Below are 17,702 nucleotides of genomic sequence, written 5' to 3'. Positions count from 1 at the left end.
CAGCATGTATGCTCAGTAATGTATGTATGGTCTGTATGTACAGCATGTATGTTCATTAATGTGTGTATGGTCTGTATGTACAGCATGTATGTTCAGTAATGTATATATGGTCTGTATGTACAGCATGTATGTTCAGTAATGTATATATGGTCTGTATGTACAGCATGTAGGTTCAGTAATGTATGTACAGCATTTATATGTTTAGTAATGTATGTATATTCTGTATGTACCACATGTATGTTCAGTAATGTATGTACAGCATGCATGTTCAGCAATGTATGTATGTTCAGTAATGTATGTATGTATGGTCTGTATGTACAGGATATATGTTAAGTAATGTATGTATGGTATGTATGTACAGCTTTATACATATGTAGATATAAAATGCATGTTTGTGTGAAGGGGGTATATTTACTGCATTTATGGGTAATTATGTGTAATATATGTGTGTACTTTTATTATGGTTATGTGGGGCTAGTCGTACTATGGATGTAAGTATGTATTATATGTGTGTGTAGTAGATACATGCGTATTTAACCCCTTAATGGCTTGGCCCTTTTTTGTTTTTGTTTCCATTTTGCATTCCCCAAACTCTTTTATTTTTTGATGTAAAGAGCTGTATAAGGGCTTGTTTGTTACACCACTGGCTTCCAAATATAACCAATTTAGTATTTCAGAAACTATGGTCTCCTATCTAATAGTAAATAACTAAATATAGCTTGGTAAAAAACTCCAAGGTCAGGAGCAAGCTCTGAGTAGTAACCAACACTTGCCACAAAGACCACAAAAAAAAATGCCCCAAAATTGCCATCTGCTAACCTTTTCAGGGGCACATGCTGATGCCTATGCATTATACTCTGGTCTCCGCAGAATACGAGGTAATAGTGCTGCATTACTCAGAAGTTAGATTGATATTATGTTTTTATATGTAATTTCCACTTACTACTCAACAGTAACATAAAGAATTACCTATCCAATGCCAATAGGAGGAAGTTGTGACTAGAGTGAGGTACACGATAAATCAAAACTGGCTTCATCTAAAAAATGAGTCGGTCAGTATATCGTCCCCTATACTGTGGATCCGGCCGATTGAGGTTAACATATGACTTGAAATGTTCCCTCTCTTAGCGCATGGAACATTTTCACCGTTGAGGCTTATGTGCTGACGTGGAAGGTACCATTTTACAGGGTACAAAGTTAAACATTTGACTTTGGCACAATGACTTTGTTTATGTAAATTGGCTGAGCTACTGAAGAGGATGAATTCTCAGTAAGACATTAAAGGGACACCAAAACCTATTCGGTACAGCCAGCTGGCAGCAGTTGAGCAGACGAAATTTCCCCAAGATCCTATCATACACCTTTGTTAAATAAAGCACAGACTGTTCTTTTACTTCAAATTATGACAGAAATCTGTAAACAGAGTAATAAACGTGTCCCAATAGACACACGTGGAGAAAATTGTTGGGACCCCTCGTTTAATAAAAGAAATACCCACAATGCGTTTGGAACTGACAGAAGTAAAAATAATTTAAATTTCTATGAAAATGAATAAAAGAAAGGCAGACACTGCTTTTAACCTTGCTTCAACAGAATTAAAAAATATAATAAAACTCATGAAGCAGGCCTGGACCGAAATGATGGGTCCATTATCACTGCAATCACACAATTTCTGTACCTGCCAATGAGACTTCTGCACCTCTGAGCAGGTATTTTGGGCCCCTCCCAACTACGTCAGTTGTTTGGGGTTTGATGGGGGCCTTTTCCAGATGGCATATTTCAGCTCCTTCCAAAGATGCTCAATAGGATTTAGGTCAGTCTTCAGAATAGTCCAATGTTTTTGCTCTTTGCCTTTCTTGGGTGTTTTTAGCTGTGTTTTTTGTGTCATTATCCTGTTGTAGGACCCGTGACCCCTGACCAAGAGACATAGAGAGGCAGTCAGGCAAAGAAAGATAGACATGCAGTGAGAGAGACAGGCCAAGAGAAAGAGAGAGACAGAGAGAAGGAGAGATATGTAGACTGACAGGTAGAGAGAGACAGACAGGCATGTAGAGACAGACAGACAAATAGAGAGAGATAAACAGAGAGAAATGGACATAGAGAGACAGACTGACCGAGGAAGAGCCAGTAAGAGAAATAGAGAGGTATATAGACAGACAGGTAGAGAGAGACAGATAGGCATGTAGAGAGAGACAGACAAATAGAGAGAGATAAACAGACAGAGAGAAACGGACATAGAGAGACAGACTGACCGAGAAAGAGATAGGCAGAGAGAGGCAGAGAGAGAGGCAGACTGAAAGAAACAGACAGAGTGAGAGACAGAAAGAAAAAGCCATGCAGAAAGAGAGAAATTAAGAAATAGACAGACAGAGAGAAAGAGGGAAAAAAACCGACAGAGGTAGGCAGTGAGAGAGACAGGCAAAGAGAGAGACAGACAAAAAAGGCAGAAATAGACAGGCAGAGAGAAAGACAGATAGATGGACAGGCAGAGTGAGACAGAAGGGAATAGAGAGAGACAGTAGGGCAGAGAGAGGCAGAAAGAGACTTGGAGAGAGAAACAGAGAGACAATCAGATAGACCAGCAGAGAGAGAGAGAGAGAGAGATACAGAAAAAAGACACAGAGTAATGGATAAGTAGAATGGTTTTTGTTATTCCATTTTATTTTGTAATAGTTAAAAGCTGTGATTTACTATTCCAGGCAACGCTGGGGGCTAAAGCTAAAGTGCAAGATAAGACAATATAAACAGAAAAATATATTCACCAAATATGGGTCAGAACCGAGAGTACAATGCAGTCCAAAATAACCGGATAGTTAGATAAGCAAAAGGTCAAAGATACTAAATTACAGAAGACAGTATGGACACTATCTAGCTAATAGTCCACATAACCTTTCATATAATCCCAAAACCCCGATCCAGAACATGATTGGATCAGTTCTCAGACATCAGACAAGGCAGCAATAAGAAATTGCAGAGATTTTGTCTAGCACAGTGGATTTGCTGTTATTAAACCAGAGTAGAGATCACAGGAGACAGATGGGAGATGAAATACTTATCTGTGCATCCTCAGCTGTACTTTATGGACAGATACAGAAGTTAGAGCCGGTCCCATTATCTCTAACAATAATTTTGAGTTGACTGACTTCACAAACATACGATTAACCCTCAGACGTTCCTTACATGTACGGCGGCACCATCTATCGCAATAAAATGTCACTGCAACTGCAGACAAAATGACAAAACCAAGAATAGTAGACAACAGGACATCATAAAGTAATGCCTACAGGGGATTGTGCTTTTCTTTTCCTGACGATCGCTGCAATTGGAATCGGGAATGGGGAAAGGTGAGTATGTGTTTATTATTCTCTTGGGGAGGGATCACAATAATAGGGGCGGCTGCGGGGGAAAGCAAAATAAGAGGTGGAGTAGGGGGGCAAAATAAGAGGTAGAACATGTGGTCAAAATAGTACAAGCACCTGGGGTGGAAAAGTAAGAGAAGATGTTGCTAGGGGGCTAAATAAGAGGCTTTTTTTCTTCTACACCATTTTAACCCACCTTTTGCCTTGCAGCTAGGGTGCCCTTCTCAGTGACGTTCATCGCTGGTGGGTATCAGTGCTCAATTGTTGGTGAAGAAAGATTTTTTTTTTACCTGTGTGTGAACAGAAGAAAGGCAGAAACATAAGAATGCTACAGTAGCACCTTGATACAATGTAAAGTAATCAGTGTACAGATTGTATAAGTGTAAATATGTTGTGCACTCAAAACAATTGTAATTTAACCCCTTTATGACTGCCAAGACACAAAGACGGTGGCCAACTGCACATGGTTATATCTCCTGAACTGTGGCACCTAGAAGCACAATTTTGGTGTCACATTAAAGAGGAGAATCTTCACAATAGTATTTCTAGGTACCACATAACCGTGGATATCCACTACTAAAATTGCTGAGAAGCAAAAGAAAAATGTTCCGTATGTTCTGTATTTTCAATAATATATGTATGTATGTACAGCATGTATGTTAAGTATTATATGTATGGTATGTATGTACAGCCAGTTTATTCAGTAATGTATGTATAGTATGTATGTTCAGTAATGTATGTATGGAATGTATGTACAGCATGTATGCTCAGTAATGTATGTATGGGATGTATGTACAGCATGTATGTTCAGTAATGTATCTATGGTCCGTAAGTACAGTTTGTATGTTCAGTAATGTATGTATGGTCTGTATGTACAGCATGTATGATCAGTAATGTATGTATGTATGGTCTGTATGTACAGCATGTATGTTCAGTAATGTATGTATGGGATGTATGTACAGCATGTATGATCAGTAATGTATGTATGTATGTATGGTCTGTATGTACAGCATGTATGTTCAGTAATGTATGTATGTATGGTCTGTATTTACAGCATGTATGTTCAGTTATATATGAATGGTATGTATGTACAGCATGTATGTTCAGTAATGTATGTATGGTATGTATGTACAGTATGCATGTTCAGTAAATTATGTATGTTCAGTAATGTATGTTTGTACAGCATGTATGTTCAGTATTATATGTATGGTATGTATGAACAGCCAGTATGTTCAGTAATGTATGTATGGTATGTATGTTCAATAATTTATGTTTGTTATGCATGCACAGCATGTATGTTCAGTAATGTATGTATGATCAGTATTTATACAACATGTATGTTCAGTTATGTATGTGTGCTCTGTATGTACAGCATGTATGTTCAGTAATGTATGTGTGGTCTGTAGGTACAGTATGTATGTTCAGTAATGTATGTATGGTCTGTATGTATAGCATGCATGTTCATACCTCCCAACATTTGTGAAAACGAAAGAGGGACAAAATGGCGGCACGCGTACCGCGGCGATCCCCCTAAGCCACACCCCCAATCACTCCCTGGCCACACCCCAAATTTTAGCCATATTAAAATAATAAAAATCATCTCAATAAAAAAAAAAAAATAATAACCTCATTGGGATTTGAACCCAGAACCTGCAGTGTCCATGTGCAATAATAACACAGCGCCTTAACTCACTGAGCTATAACCTCTGTGATTAACAAGGTGCAGAATTTTGGTAACTAAGAACTATATACTGCTTTGGTATATAGGGAGGGATCTTCTCAGATTATTGTAATTATTGAGACTATTATTATTATTATGGAGATTATTATAATTATTATTATTATTGAGATGATTATTATTATTTTTACCATTATTAACCTCTTAACGCTCAGCGTCCGATATATCGGACGCTGAGCGCAGTGACTTAGCGCTCAGCGTCCGATATATCGGACGCTGAGCTGATGCCGGTTCAGCTCAAGATCTGAGCCGAACCGGCATCGGGAAAGACGGGGTGCCGGCTGTGACTGATAGCCGGCACCCCAGTGTAACACCCGCGATCGGAGTTGTCTCCGATCGCGGGTGCTTAACCCGTTAAATGCCGCGGTCAGCGCGACCGCGGCATCTAACATGTATCTGGGGGATCTTTCCCCCACGATCGCCCCCCCCGAACCGTTTTCGGGGTGCGCCGATCGTTGCTATAGTAACTCTGGGGTCCGATCTGGACCCCAGAGTTACCTGCAAGAATTGCCAGTAAGATGGCGTCTGTGACGTCATCTTACTGGCACAGTGCCAGCCTATGCAAGTGTATAGGCTGACACTGATAATACTCTGCAATACATCAGTATTGCAGAATATTATCATGAAGAAGCAATCAGATGATTGCTTCTTCATGTCCCATGGTATAAAAGTGAAAAAGTAAAAAAAAAGGTATTCAATAAAAAAATAAAGTCATAAATCACTAAAAATGCCCCAAACCCCCAAAACATATAAAGAGACATATAACTAAAAAAAAAGTCTAAATCATAACACAAACCCCACATATATAGTATCACCGCGTCCGTAACAACCCGTAGAATAAAAGTAAATCATTATTGAACCCGCACGATAAACGCCGTAAAAAAAAACTGTTATAAACCCTCCAAAAATTATGATTTTTACCTTTTCAATCCCACAAAAAATGCTATAAAATGTGATCAAAAAACCATATGTACTGCGACATGATACTGGTGCAATGTACAACATGTCCCGCAAAAAACAAGCCATCAACCAGCTCCGTAGCCAAAAAAGTAACAAAGTTATGCCACTTGGAAGACGGCAATACATAAATGATAGATTTTTCCCCACATTAGGGTTTTGTTTGACAAATTTAGTAAAACGTAAGAAAATATATTCATGTTTGGTATCCCCGTAATCGTATCGACCCTTAGAATAAAGATAACATGATTATTAGTCTATACGGTGAACACCAAAAAAAAAAGAAGTAAAAAATCCAGTACAGAATTGATGCTTTTCTACTCCTGTCCTCAAAAAACGTTCCTAAATTTTCAACAATAGGTGATACAAACCCCAAAATGGTAACATTGGAAAAAGCATCTCATCCCGCAAAAAAAATGGCATCACATGGCCCCAATAACGAAAAAGCGAAAATTTTATAGCCTTCAAAAGGGGCCAATGAGGAAACTAAAATCCTGGCAGCTGCAGCGCCCTCCTTCCCTTCTGCGCCTCGCTGTGCCCCCATAACACAAGTCACAGCCACATGTGGGGGGTCTTTGTACTCAGGAGAAATTGCAGAACAAATTGTATGGTGGGTTTTCTCTTTTTATCTTTTGGAAATGTGTAAATTTTAGGGCTAAATGAACGTATAAGGGAACAATATGACCATTCTAAATTTCACCTCCATTTTGATTCAATTACTATGAAGATCTCAAGGGGTTAACAATCTTCGTAAAAGCTGTTTCTGATAGCTTGAGGGGTGCAGATTTGAAAATGGGTTGGTTATATAGGGGGTTTTGATGCTAAATATGTAAAATTTCATTCCAAACTGTATTTATCCCCAAAATAGTCAATTCTGAAAATCCGGAAAAGCGATATTCTATTTGCAAGCCGCGTGACATCAAAATAAATTATCCAGACATTTCAGAAATTATGAAAATGTAAAGTAGACAAATGGGAAATGTTATTCAGCAACTTATTTAGGTGGTAAATCGATCTGCCTGAAAACGCAATGATTTTGAATTTCGAAAATGGCAAATTTTTCCAAAAATTTATCATATTTTCTTTTTTTTTGTAAATAAATGCAAAACTTATCTGCCAAAATTTACCACTAAAATGAAGTACAACATGTGGGGAAAAAACAATCTCAGAATCGCTTTGATAAGTAACAGTGTTCAAAAGTTATAACCGTATAAAGAGACGCAAGTCAGAATCCAAAAAATCGGGCTGAGCCTTAAGCTACAAAATGGCTGCGTCCTTAAGGGGTTAATAATCATCTCCATAATAATAAAAATAATAAAATTTATAATAATAATAATAATAATAATAATAATAATAATAATAATAATAATAATAATAATAATAATAGTCTCAATAATGACAATAATAATCTCTGAGAAGATCCCTCTCTATATATCAGGGCATTAGTCTGTGTCACAGTGTAACACTGGCAGATAACATGTCTTAGTTACCAGAAATCCTCAGCTTTGCATCACTGGGCTTATAGCTCAGTTAGTTAAGCTCCTGTCTATGGTGCAGAGGGTCCCAGGTTCAAATCTCACCCTGGTCAAAACTTTATGTAATTTAATTATATAAAGAGCTTGTGTCTGGGGAAGCCCTAGAGACCATATATGGACAGATACTGATCTGACCTGATGACGTGGTCCCTGCTCACCGCTAAGCCCGACACTTCTCTGAAAAGGATTCCCTGCCCGATGTCTGCTCTGGGGAACCCTAGGAGATGCAGTGACCATATATGGACAGATGGTGATCTGAGCTGATGAAGTGGTCCCTGCTCTCAGGCTGAGCCGACACTTCTCTGAAAAGGATTCCCTCCCGATGTCTGTAGAAGCCATTCTGTACTGTGAGTTCAGACTTTCAAAGTATTTACTATGCAGCGGGACCTGGGGGGAGAATCCGTGACAATCTCATAGCTGCCCGTGACCTGAGTGAAGTTGGCCCCCCCACCTTGTTCAAATCAAACAAAATTGGTGTCAAACGTTTGTGCTACGTTTGTGCAGCAGAAATTTTTGTTTGTGCCGCTATCGTTTTCGAGATTTTAATTAAAGTTTCCAGAGGTCATCAGAGGTCAACCAGCCCCCCCACATTGCCCAAATGAAACAAAACTGGTGCCGAACAATTCTGCTACGTTTGTGCTGGTTTGTGCTGCGCAAATTTTTGTTTGTGCTGCTTTTGTTTTGAATATATGAACAAAAAATGAAAGTTCAAAAGTTCAAGCAGCCCCCCCACATTAACGGAATCAAACAAAACTGGTGTCAAACATTAGTGCTACATTTGTGCTGGTTTGTGCAGCAAAAATTTTTGTTTGTGCCGCTATAATTTTTAAGGTATGTTCAGGTGTTTGAGGTGTTTAGGATGAACTGGTAAAAAACAAACTTAGTGACACTTCCCTGGTTTGATCACCAGGGGGAGCTAGCAAACACATTGTACTTTGGAAGAAATGAACTCTGATGACCTCTGCAAAAAAGTATGAATATATTAAAAATGATAGCGGCACAAACGAAAATTTTTGCTGCACAAACCAGCACAAACGTAGCACTAACGTTTGACACCAGTTTTGTTTGATTCCGTTAATGTGGGGGGCTGCTTGAACTTTTGAACTTTAATTTTTTGTTCATAAATTCAAAACAAAAGCAGCACAAACAAAAATTTGCGCAGCACAAACCAGCACAAACGTAGCAGAATTATTTGGAACCAGTTTTGTTTGATTTGGGCAATGTGGGGGGGCTGGTTGACCTCTGATGACCTCTGGAAACTTTCATTAAAATCTTAAAAACGATAGCGGCACAAACGAAAATTTCTGCTGCACAAACCAGCACAAACGTAGCACAAACGTTTGACACCAATTTTGTTTGATTTGAACAAGGTGGGGGGGCCAGCTTCACTTAGGTCTGCCCGTGACGCGGGGCAGAGGTACGAAAAACGGAAAAGTCCCGTCAAAATCGGGACGGTTGGGAGCTATGCATGTTCAGTAATGTATGTATGTATGGTCTGTATTTACAGCATGTATGTTCAGTTATATATGCATGGTCTGTATGTACAGCATGTATGTCCAGCAATGTATGTATGGTCTGTATGTACAGTATGTATCTTCAGTTATGTATGTATGGTCTGTATATAAAACATGAATGTTCAGTAATGTATGTATGGTCTGTATGTAATGCATGTATGTTCAGTAATGTATGTATGGTATGTATGTTCAGCTATGCATGTAGTATAGTAAAATATGTAAAACATGTATGTTGAGAAGTGTATGTATTATATATTTGTACAGCATGTATGTTGAGTAATTTAGAAATGGTCTGTATGTACAGAAAGTATGTTCAGTAATGTATGTATGATATATATGTACAGCTTGTATGTTCAGTAATGTATGTAGGGTCTGTATGTTTAACATGTATCTTAAGTAATGTATGTATGGTATATTTGTACAGTATGTATGTATGGTCTGTTTGTACAGCATGTATCTTCCGTAATGTATGTACAGCATGTATGCTTAGTAATGTATGTGTGGTATGTATGTGCAGTAATGTATGTATGGTCTGTGTATACAGGATGTATTTTCAGTAATTTATGTATGATTTTTATGTACAGCACGTATGTTTAGTTTAGTATGTATGGTATGTATGTATGTACAGGTTGTATGTTTAGTAATGTATGTATCGTATGTATGTACAGCATGTATGTTCATTAATGTTATGTATGTACAGCATGTATGTTCAGTAATGTATGTTCGGAATGTATGTAACGTATGTATGTTTATTAATGTTTGTATGTTCATAAATATATGTAAAGCATGTATATTGAGTAATTTATGTATGGTATTTATGGACAGCTTATAAAGTTTAGTAATGTATGTATGGTATGTATGTACAATATGTGTGTTCAGTAATGTATGTATAGCATGTATGTACAGCATGTATGTTTAGTAATGTATGTATGGTATCTATGTTCAGTTATGTGTGTATGGTTTGTATGTACAGTACTTATGTTCAATAATGTATATATGGTATGTATGTACAGTATCTATGTTCAGTAATTTATGTATGTTCAGTAATGTATGTATTTTCAGTAATGTATGGATGTACAGCATGTATGTTCAGTAATTTATGTTTGCTATGCATGCACAGCATGTATGTTCAGTAATGTATGTATTATCAGTATATATACAACATGAATGTTCAGTTATGTATGTTTGCTCTGTATTTACAGCATGTATGTTCAGTATTGTGTGTATCTTCTGTATGTACAGCATGCATGTTCAGTAATGTATGTATTAATGATCTGTATGTACAGCATGTATGATCAGTAATGTATGTATGGTCTGTATGAGCAGCATGTATGTTTAGTAATGTATGTATGGTGTGTATGTTCAGCATGTTTGTTCAGTAATGTATTCATGGTCTGTATGTACAGCAAGTATGTTCAGTAATGTATGTATGATATGTATGTGCAGATTGTATGTTCATTAATTTATGTATGTTATGTATGTACAGCATGTATTTTAGTAATGTATGTATGGTATGTATGTACAGCATGTATGTTCAGTAATGTATGTATAGCATGTATGTACAACATGTATGTTCAGTAATGTATGTATGGTTTGTATGTACAATATGTATGTTAAGTAATACATGTACAGCATGTATGTTGAGAAATGTATGTATGGTATATTTGTGCAGCATGTATGTTGAGTCATTTAGGTATGGTCTGTATGTACAGGATATATGTTAGTAATGTATGTATGGTCTGTATGTACAGTAGGTATGTTCAGTTATGTAAGTATGGTATATATGTACAGCATGTATGTTCAGTAATTTATTTATGGCCTGTATGTTCGTTAATATATGTATGCTATGTATATACAGCATGTGTGCTATATACATATGTAGATATATAATGCATGGATGTGTGAATGGGGTATATTAACTTCATGTGTGAGTAATTACCTGTATGTGTAATAGATTAGTGCGTTTTAATTATATGTATCGTAGTACTATGTATTAAACTATGTATATTATGTGTGTGTGTAGTAGATAGATGCGTATTTAACCACTTAAAGTCTTGGCCCTTTTTTGTTTTTGTCTTCATTTTGCATTCCTCAAAACTTTTTTTTTTGGTGTAAAGAGCTGTATAAGGGCTTGTTTGTACCGCTTATTGATGGTATTTGTTAAAAAGCTCCAAGGTCAGGAGCAAGCTCTGAGTTGTAATTGTTTACGTGGTCAACCAACACCTGCCACAAACACCACAAAAATTTTTTTAGGTTTTTATAATTAATTTCCACTTAGTATTCAACAGTTACATAAAGATTTTTCAATCCAGTGCCAATAGGAGGAAGTTGTGACTAGAGTGAGGTACACGATAAATGGAAACTGGCTTCATCTACAAAATGAGACGGTCCGTATATTGTCCGTGGATCGGGTCGATTGAGGTTAACATATGATCTTGAAATGTTCCCTCTCTTAGCGCATGGAACATTTTCACCGTTGAGGCTTATGTGCTGACGTGGAAGGTACCATTTTACAGGGTACAAAGTTAAACATTTGACTTTGGCACAATGACTTTGTTTATGTAAATTGGCTGAGCTACTGAAGAGGATGAATTCTCAGTAAGACATTAAAGGGACACCAAAACCTATTCGGTACAGCCAGCTGGCAGCAGTTGAGCAGACGAAATTTCCCTAAGATCCTATCATACACCTTTGTTAAATAAAGCACAGACTGTTCTTTTTTTTCCGTTGGTGCAAAGTATAAGAGAATTCTATAAACATAAATCGGTCCCGATATACATACGTGGAGAAAATTGTTGGGACCCCTCGTTTAATGAAAGAAAAACCCACAAAGGATTTGGAAACAAAATTGGATTTTGAAAAAAGTAGAAATAATTAAAATTACTATGAAAATGAATAAAAGAAAGGCAGACACTGCATTTAACCTTGCTTCAACAGAATAATAAAAAATAAAACTCATGAAGCAGGCCTGGACAGAAATGATGGGTACAGCCCTTATCTTAATATTTTGTTGAGGCAATTCGTGCAATCACACAATTTCTGTAGCTGTCAATGAGACTTCTGCACCTCTGAGCAGGTATTTTGGGCAACTGCTCCAGTTGTCTGGGGTTTGATGGGAGCCTTTTCCAGATGGCATATTTCAGCTCCTTCCAAATATGCTCCAAATATGCCAATTCAGAATATATATATATATATATATATATATATATATATATATATATATATATATATATATATATATAATCCCTTTAATAGTCTTGAGATTTCATTGTACCCTGCACAGATTCCAAACACCCTGTGCCAGATGCCCCAGATTATTACAGAGTCTTTTCCATGTTTTAAAGTAGGGAAAATGTGCTCAACGTGTAGTTTTGTAAATTCCAGTCTTGCTTGTTTATGATTTGTTTTCAGTAAAAGTGTCCTACATGGTCAGACATAGAGACACAGAGAGGGAGAAAAAAAGACAGAGAGAGGCACAGTGAGACAGACGGGCAGAGAGAGACTGACAGGTAAACAGAGAGGCAGGCATACAGAGAGCGAGAGATAGAGACAGCTAGAGAGAGGGAGGGATAGAGACAGACTGACAGAGAAATCGACAGACAGGCAGTGAGAGACAGGCAGTGAGAGACAGAAAGACAGTTAGAGAGACAGGCCAAAAGAGAGACAAGCCAAGAGAAAGACAGAGAGAGACAAAAGGGCAGAGAGAAATAAACAGACAGAGAGAGAAATACACAGATTGACTGAGCAACAGACAGAGAAAGGCACAGAGATTGGTAGAGAGAGATAGAGAGAGAGACGCAGAGATAAAGAAATGCAGAGTGAGAGGCAGAAAGAGAAAAAGATAGGCAGAGACAGGTGGATAGACAGGAAGAGACAGAAAGAGACAGGCAGAGAGAGACACACATACAGAAAGTTAAACATAAAGATAGAGAAAAACAAATAGAGAGAGACAGAGACAGACAGAGAGAGAAACAGAGATAGGCAGAGAGAGGCAGAAAGAGATAGACAGGCAGAGACAGACAGGCAGTCAGAGATAGGCAGGCAGAGAGACAGGCAGGCAGTGAGAGAGACAGGCCAAGAGAGAAATGGAGAGACAGAGGGAGGGAGAAAGAGAGAAAGACTGACAGAGAGATAGAGAGAGAGAGACAAGCAGTGAGAGAGCCAGGCCAAGAGAGAACCAGGCAGAAAGAGACAGGAAGAGATTTAGAGAGACATATAGACAGACAGGCAGAGAAAGAGACAGATAGGCATAGAGAGACTGATAGGCACTGAGTGACAGACAAACAGAGAGTGATAAACAGACAAATGGACAAAGAGACAGACTGCCCGAGAAAGAGACAGGCAGAGAGAGACAGAAAGAGAGACAAAGAGAGAGAGAGACAGAGGCAGAGAGAGGTAGACAGAAAGAGCCAGAGAAGACAAAGAGAGAGAGAGAGACAGAAAATAAAAGCCAAGCAGAAAGAAAGAGAGAGAGAGATATAAATACAGAAAAACAGAAACAGACAGAAAGACAAAGTGAGAGAAACACAGAGAGAGAGACAGTGAGAGAGAAACAGGCAGTGAGCGAGACAGGCCAAGAGAGAGACAGACAGAAAAAACAGGTAGAAAGAGACAGGCAGAGAGAGCGAGAGAAAGAGATAGACAGACAGACACGCAGAGAGAGACAGAAGGGCAAAGAGAGAAATGGGCAGAGCGAAACAGGAGGGCAGAAAGAAATACACAGACAGACAAAGAGAGACAGACTGGCAAAGAGAGAGGCTGAGAGAGAGAGGCAGAGAGAGACAGACAGACAGACAGAGAGATGAAGACAGACACAGAGAGAAGGACAGGTGGAGAGAGACAGACAAAGACAGATAAAGAGAAACAGACTGACAAAGAGAGAGGCAGAGAGATGGGCAGAAAGAGGCAGACAGACAAAGATAGAGGCAGACAGACAGAGAGAGGGAGGGAAAAACAGAGGGAAAGACAGAGAGTGACAAGCAGAGAAAGACAAGCAGAGAAAGACAGGCAACGAGAGACAGACAGAGAGCGACAGACAGAGAGAGAGACAGAGATAGACAGTGAGAGACAGACAGAGAGAAGAAAACATAGAGAGAGGGTTAAAGATAGAGAGATAGAGAGACAAACAGTCACAGAGTGACAAGCAGAGAGAGAGACAAAGAGATACAGAAAGAAAGACACAGTAACAGATAAATAGAATAGTTTTTGTTATTCCATTTTATTTTGTAATAGTTAAAAGCAGCGATTTACTATCCCAGGCAACGCTGGTTGCTAAAGCTAGAGTGCAAGACAAGACAATATAAACAGAAAAATATATTCACCAAATATGGGTCAGAACCGAGAGTACAATGCAGTCCAAAATAACCGGATAGTTAGATAAGCAAAAGGTCAAAGATACCAGAATACAGAAGACAGTATGGACACTATTCAGCTAATAGTCCACATAACCTTTTATATAATGCCAAAACCCCGATCCAGAACATGATTGGATCAGTTCTCAGACATCAGACAAGGCAGCAATAAGAAATTGTAGAGATTAGGGCTCATTTACAGTACTTACCCGTCTGGAGGAGTTAATCTAAAGTGCATTGTCAGTCTATAATGCACTGTGCGGCGATTCACTAAGATCCTGTGTCTATTATCCTGCATGTGTCGCTTCCCCGCTCATGTCCGACAGAGTTCACCTTCTTCCTGGTGCATGTAAGTGCTTGATCTTGCAACACAATTTGAAAGTTAAGCAGCTGCACAAAATCTGATTTTGTGCAGACATCTTAAAGTAATGCCTACAGGGGATTCAGCTTTTCTTTTCCTGATGATCATTGCAATTGGCTGATTGAACCTGAACAGCTAATTGCATTGCCTTAGCCCACAGTGCAAGATGACACAGTAAATGGTGGTGACTTGTGTTTCCGCCCCCCTCCTCAAGTGGGAGGTATGTTCTGGGACATCAGCTCTGCCGGCATCTTCTGGGCACCATTACAGTGGGAGTTCACTACAGTGTTAGTGCATAGAGCTGGCAGATCACTGCACAATCACAGTGACTCTACTCCTGTGGTGTGTTGTAGAGGCGGCAGGTGATGACATGTGATGATGAGGGGAAAGAGGAGCTGTATTGGGGGAATGGGGAAAGGTGAGTATGTGTTTATTATTCCTGGGGGGCACAATAATAGGGGGAGCTGCTGGGGGGGGCAAAATAAGAGGTGGAGAAGGGGGGGGGGACAATAAGAGGCAGAGCTTGGGGTCAAAATAATACGAAGACCTGGGGTGGAAAAATAAGAGAAGGAGCTGATGGGGGGCTAAATAAGAGGGGGGGATGGTAGTGGGCAATATGAAGAGGGGAGCTGCTGGAGGGACAAAATAAGATGGGGAGCTAATGGAAGGGAACACTGTGGGGACAATATGAGAGTAGGAGATGAAGGGCACTAAGGGGGAAATTATACTGGATGGGGGTTGAGTTATGGAAATGCAGGGCTTAGGGCAAAAAAAATTCTGCAGGCCACAGAGCGCACCACACATTGGGGCTTATTAACTAAGGATCCGCGGAACGCACTTTAGTCGGATTTTAGAAATTTTGGGGATTTGTGCCACTGTGACAGCAATTTAGAATGGGAATTGTATCGCACGCAAATGGATTTTGGGGCAATTGTGCCGGCTTTCATGCGACGGATTTGGACTGAGCGTGGGAATTATCTTGTCTAAAATTGTGTTGCGAGACATGCACTTACATACACCGGGAAGAAGAAGGTAAACTACGGCGGACCTAATCGGGGAAGCGACGCATGCAGGATATTGGCCGCACAATCTAAGTGAATTGTGGCACAATGCATTCCAGTCGGACATTCCGGATCGCGCCAGGGACTGGTAAGTAAATGTTCCCCATTTTGTCCCTCTTTCTCTGATCTGAAAGAAGGGAGGTATACCCTATCCACATTCTGCTTCCCGTCCTTTCTCTCACCTCCTTTTTTTAATTTGGGGGATGCTACACCATTTTTTAACCCCCTTCGTGTGTATATACGGAATGTATGTACAGAAGTTTTTTATTCTACACCCTTTTAACCCACCTTTTGGCTTGCAACGAGCGTGCAATTCTCAGTGACATTCATCGCTGGTTGGCATCTGTGCTCAATTGTTGGTGAAGAAAGATTTTTTTACCTGTGTGTGAACAGAAGAAAGGAAGAAACATAAGAATGCTACAGTAGCACCTTGATACAATGTAAAGTAGTCAGTGTACAGATTGTATAAGTGTAAATATGTTGTGCACTCAAAATACTTCAAAACAATTGTAATTTAACTCCTTTATGACTGCCATAACTATTTGAACGTAACCTGTGAAGAAAACAAGTTTATAGACTCCAACGGCAACTGCAAATGTTTATATCTCCTGAACCGTGGCACCTAGAAGCACAATTTTGGTGTCACATTAAAGAGGAGAATTATAACATCAGAAAAGATAGACATAGAAGGGTACTCACCCTCCCTGATGGTTCAATCATCAGAGGTGTTGTACAGACAAGCGATGACTGTTTCACTTGTGCAATGCTTCTTCCGGCCATAAGCTTGCTTACTGTGTCTAAACCACTGGCAACAAAAGTGAGTACATCCTTAAATGAAAATGGCAAAACTGTGCCCAATTAGCCATTTTCCATGGCTGCTGTTACAAGGTGTCAGGTGTGAATGTGGAGAAGGTGTGTTAAATTTTGAGCTATCGCTCTCAAACTCTCTAATACTGATAATAATAACTTATGGCAAATGACTCTCTGAGTACAAAAGTATACATATACTATATAAATATGGCCCAGGATATAAGAAGATTGTCAACCCCCTGAAACTGAGCTATTGCATGCTGGCAAAGACCTTACAGTCAGTGGCGTAGCTAGGGTTTCAGCACAGGTGGGGAAAACAAATTTGAGTGGCCCCAACCAAATGTTTTTAACTCCAAAGCCACATTATGTTACCCCTATCACCTGTTTCTCCTTCTAACCCAGATCTCTCAAAACACACAGCGTTCTTCTGCTTCAGTCCAGGACCTGCGGTCTGCTAGCAGTGCTTAGGGCGCACAATCTTGCTTCAGCAGGGCTGGAACACGCCCATTTCAGCGCCCAAGGCAGACAAGCTGAATTGCGCCCTCCCCCCTCCTGTAAAATTGTAGAAAAAATGCAGCAGATTTAGAGTAAAGCATATAGGGAAAATTAAAATACTCCTCACCACAATGAAAAGAAAATCATAAGAATGAGATCCAAAAGGGCTTCTGAGTTTCAGGCCTATCAGTAGTAAATATACAGCACTGGTAGAAAAATGCGTCCCTCCAGCGAAAATACTACATGTTTACAGTGTATACACTGTAATATATTCCAGCAATGAATATACCAAGCACATAGATACCAATGACTAGGTAGCACATATAAATATTTGCCAGCAATGAATAAATAGCACATAATATCCAGCACTAAATATGTACTGAAAATGAATATACTGCAGCATAAATATATATATCAGCAGCGAATAACCTTATAAATATATACCAGCATTACATGTCCTGCACATCTGGGCTGCACTTTGGCACAGACATCACATACTCTTAGGCTGCAGCTGTCTCCTT

General features: G+C 39.2%; 1 long non-coding RNA gene across 4 annotated transcripts in view; it reads right to left on the bottom strand.

The window, feature by feature from the left end:
• The window catches only part of LOC140126517 (uncharacterized), a 37,876-nt gene extending 20,643 nt beyond the window's left edge, over positions 1 to 17,233 (bottom strand). For all 4 annotated transcript variants that reach the window (XR_011854853.1, XR_011854854.1, XR_011854856.1 and 1 more), the window contains exons 1-5: positions 17,068 to 17,233; positions 16,576 to 16,681; positions 16,165 to 16,255; positions 3,556 to 3,649; positions 1,679 to 3,222 (exon numbers count right to left, since the gene is read on the bottom strand). This is a non-coding gene — a long non-coding RNA (uncharacterized lncRNA). The remainder of the gene's footprint in view (positions 1 to 1,678; positions 3,223 to 3,555; positions 3,650 to 16,164; positions 16,256 to 16,575; positions 16,682 to 17,067) is intronic.
• Positions 17,234 to 17,702: the final 469 nt, after the last annotated feature.

This window comes from Engystomops pustulosus, chromosome 4 (genome assembly GCF_040894005.1).
Source record: "Engystomops pustulosus chromosome 4, aEngPut4.maternal, whole genome shotgun sequence".
Lineage (NCBI taxonomy): Eukaryota > Metazoa > Chordata > Amphibia > Anura > Leptodactylidae > Engystomops > Engystomops pustulosus.
Note: the sequence above shows the minus strand (reverse complement) of the source record. Positions and strands in the feature narration are given on the sequence as shown.